The sequence below is a fragment of the Lynx rufus genome, unplaced genomic scaffold, assembly GCF_022079265.1.
Source record: "Lynx rufus isolate CCGP_SWC_20201006 ecotype Redwood Valley unplaced genomic scaffold, mLynRuf1.p SCAF_3, whole genome shotgun sequence".
Taxonomy (NCBI): Eukaryota; Metazoa; Chordata; class Mammalia; order Carnivora; family Felidae; genus Lynx; species Lynx rufus.
In genome coordinates, this window is record NW_025814845.1 from 110651885 (window position 1) to 110655862 (window position 3978).

The 3978-nt window shown below is 36.1% G+C and overlaps 1 pseudogene; it reads left to right on the top strand.

Annotated features, from left to right (window-relative positions):
* The first annotated feature begins 2023 nt into the window (after nt 1-2023).
* LOC124521427 (uncharacterized) lies at nt 2024-2123 on the top strand (annotated as a pseudogene).
* Nucleotides 2124-3978: the final 1855 nt, after the last annotated feature.

A 3978-nucleotide genomic window follows, 5' to 3' on the forward strand; every position in this document is an offset into this window, starting at 1 on the left:
TTTCCAGAAGGGTCATAACAAAACAAGTTCCCCAACTGTAGACTCTTTCTCCCTCCCATGTTTTCTAGTCTTTTGTTTTTCGCCTTATCTTATTTTTGCTGTTTTCTAAAATATATTTTATAAATGTCTATTTATTTTTTTTGAGAAAGAGCGCAAGGAGGGGAGGGCAAAGAGAGAGGGATAAAGAGAAGCCCAAGCAGGCTCCACAGTGTCAGTGAAGAGCCCCATTTGAGATTCAAACTCATTAAACGTGAGATTATAGCTGCAGCTGAAATCCAGAGTCAGATGCTTAACCCACTGAACCACCCAGGCCGCCCTATGTGCTTGCTGTTTTAAAGGGTGTTTTGGGGCGCCTGGCTGGCTCAGTTGGTAGAGAACGCAACTCTCAGTCTCAGCGACATGCATTCAAGCTCCATGTTGGGCATGGAACCTACTTAAAAAAACAAAAAAAAAGAAAGAAAAAAGAGAATGTTTTGGACCTCACTATGTATTCTCTGGCTCTGGGATAGGGAGAATCTCCTTACTCACTGAATTATGCCACTTACATGTACTATATGGTGGGGAAATATAGTTTAGAAGTGATGAAAAAGACATTTAAGAATGGAATGTCTTCTGAATTCTTATTTATAATCACCAGATGGTTCACTCAATGATTATGTTTTTCTGTTTTGTGCTGTTTTCTTTTATGGCAGTCTTACCAAAATATTAGCCCCTTTGCTGTATATTTCTTTCCCTCAAAAGAATATATTTTACATCACTTTAATGATGTTTTGAAAAGAGAAGACCATTAAAATAGACATACACAGATATTCTTAAGTTAAAGGAGTACTAAAAAGTTTAAAATTTGCTCTGACATTAACAGTATTTTAATTTTTTGTTGTTGCTGTTAATAGAGATCTCATATGTTAAAAGTGAAATCAAATCTATTTATTGACATAGTTTTCATACATTGTGGGAAATATATAACTTTGAAACTTTAAAGAATTCTTTTTTGGTTAGTAATTTTTCAAATGGATACTCCTCACTAGAGGGAAAAGCAGTTAACAAGAAGATAGTGGTACCCAAATAATTTGAATAATCAAAGCAAATTTTTGTTTTAAAAGATTTACTGAGACATCACCCATTATAAAGTGCACAGATCTTAAGTGTATATATCACTTAATTTTTACATATGCATACACCTATATATGAAGCAAAGTTATATTTCACTGGGTGGAACAGTAAGGGTTAAGTTGTGTGAATCCATAGCTAAATATTACATATATGGGTTTACATGTAAAAATTGATATGTTTCTCTGGGTAGCATCATCAACTGAGATAAAGTTTTAAATTTCTATTGTGAATTTTTTACCGCCGATTTTACCTGTAAGTTCCACATTGTCAGTTCTATCTATACAAAATTGTTTAAAATGACTAATTAAAAGAAAACCAAACTCTAATAACATCATACAATTCGTCTATTCCAATTTGTCTCAAGTGATTCTCTTTATTTAAGCTGTATAGGTGAGAAGTAAAGCAAATTCAGAATGGAGATTTAAAATATGGCTCAGTCTATTTATGTAATAATCTTTCTTTACTTCTTCTTTATATGTTCTGATAGAATTTGATAACCAACCTACTCCTAACATTTAGGGGGGTTTAGGGCTACAGTATAAATGGAAACGAATACATCTTGTGTTTATAAAATCTTTATACGATATCTATGAAGTTATATATATGTATATAACATATATATATTAAATGTTTTATGCCCTTCCACTTTAAGAATGTACCCCTCGTAAAGATTCTGAATTTCCAAATCTGAGTTTAGACTTCTTGGATTTTCAGCCTTTGTACTTTGTGTTGCTTCTGTTGGTTCCCACCCAGAGGTCTATCCAATCCCACAGGGACCTCTTGTGCAATCTACGGATGTCACAGACTACACTGCGCAGCCAAGCGCCATTTTCCCCAAGCAGTTATTGTTGGCAGCTCTCAAGGCACCTCCCAGGCCACCACACAGACTACTGATTAAATTTTTGGTCTAGTGCTTGCTTCGGCAGCACATACGCTAAGAAGATTCAGAGAAGATTAGCATGGCCTTGTGCAAGGATGACATGTGAATCCATGAAGTGTTCCATATTAAAAAATAGGTAAATAGGGGCGCCTAGGTGACTCAGTCGGTTAAAGCGTCCGACTTCAGCTCAGGTCACGATCTCGCGGTCCGTGAGTTCGAGCCCCGCTTGGAGCTCTGGGCTGATGGCTCAGAACCTGGAGCCTGCTTCCGATTCTGCGTCTCCCTCTCTCTCTGCCTCTCTCCCGTTCATGCTCTGTCTCTCTCTGTCTCAAAAATAAATAAAAAAACGTTAAAAAAATAGGTAAATAATAAATTTTTGGTCTAAATAATCAATCAACAAGATTATTAGTATTTCTTTTGATCTAAGGGCGCTATGAATCAAGAATGTTTGGAAACTTGTGTCTTAGTCTCCATGAAGGGACTCTGCTTTTGAACACATGAACACATTGGCTAAATAAATGCATGAATACTTAGTAAAGGAATCTGAGGCATTAAAGGACAATATTAAAAAAAAAATCACAGTGAGTGTCTAGATATGGGAAGAGGGAGGTATAACACTAAAGAAAACTTGTGACAAAATACTTCGTAGTGAAACCCAAGTGATAAAAATCCTGACCAGAGAAGAAAGCACTGATATTTAAGAAAGGCAGACAAGGGGGGCACCTGGGTGGCTCAGTCGGTTGAGTTTCTGACTTCGGCTCGGGTCATGATCTCACGGTCTGTGAGTTCGAGCCCCGCCTCGGGCTCTGTGCTGACAGCTCGGAGCCTGGAGCCTGCTGCGGAGTCTGAGTCTCCCTCTCTGTCTGCCCCTCCCCCGCACATGCTGTGTCTTTCTCTCTGTCAACAATAAATAAAAGCATAAAATTTTTTTTTTCAAAGAAAGGCAGACAAGGGGCCAAACATATGAAAATTGTATAATAAGTTTAAAAGATTAAAAAAAAAAAAAGAGCAAGAATAAATAGAAGTGAAAAATGAGGGAAAATGGAAATATTTTCAGGTGTTTATCATTTGTCATGCACAGTGCTGAAAGTTTTCTATGCTCTATTCCAGTCACTCTTTCCAACACTTCTCTGGGTGGGTATCATCACTCTTAACTGGAAAAATGGGTAAAATGAAGTTCACAGGAGTTACCTAAATCATGGTTGTTCACTTAGTTCTAAGTGATAAAGTCAAAATTGGAGCATGGATCACTTTAATATTACTTCCTTTCCACCAACTTTAGGATATACTTAAGGAATATTTCATATATGAAAATAGTAAGGCACTGCTAGTGAAATTTTGCTGAGATGATTAACTAGTGAAAAATAACTCTGGTCTTTTTTCAATCTCTTTGGTGGTTAGTGTCTTCATTTTTTTAACTACTGAAACTAGAATCAAAACCAGAAAGGAATGGATAAGGAAAATGTGTAGCTCTGAATTTGTTGCAGAAATTTGATGTCAAGCCTTTGAACTGAACTCTAAATGAAGAAAAACTGCCAAACATGACTGGTTAGAGAGGATACGTAGGCGGTTATCAACATCAGATGTGCCCTTGTAACACATTTAGATTTAGAAGGTACAGTGACATTTGTCACAGGAATTTCGAACTAAAAAGGGGAAAATATTTTTTCTACTTTTTTCCTTTTAATTGTTTGTCTCTTTCAGTATGACTCAGTGTTATATCAATGTAAGTAGACAGCAACCACTATCTATCCACACATTCTCAAGGCTCAAATTATAGTCATTTTATCAGCAATCATAATAAGATGTTTCATGGATCTATTAGTCGTTAAATGACGCGTTCGCCAATCCAATACACCAACTGGAAAAAATTAAAATGCTTATTTATTTGTAAAGCAATAAAAGGTGCTACTTACTTTTTTCTTCTTAGATTATAGAATTGAGAGAAAAGGGTAGTTAATTACCAGGATATAAAAAACCAGAAT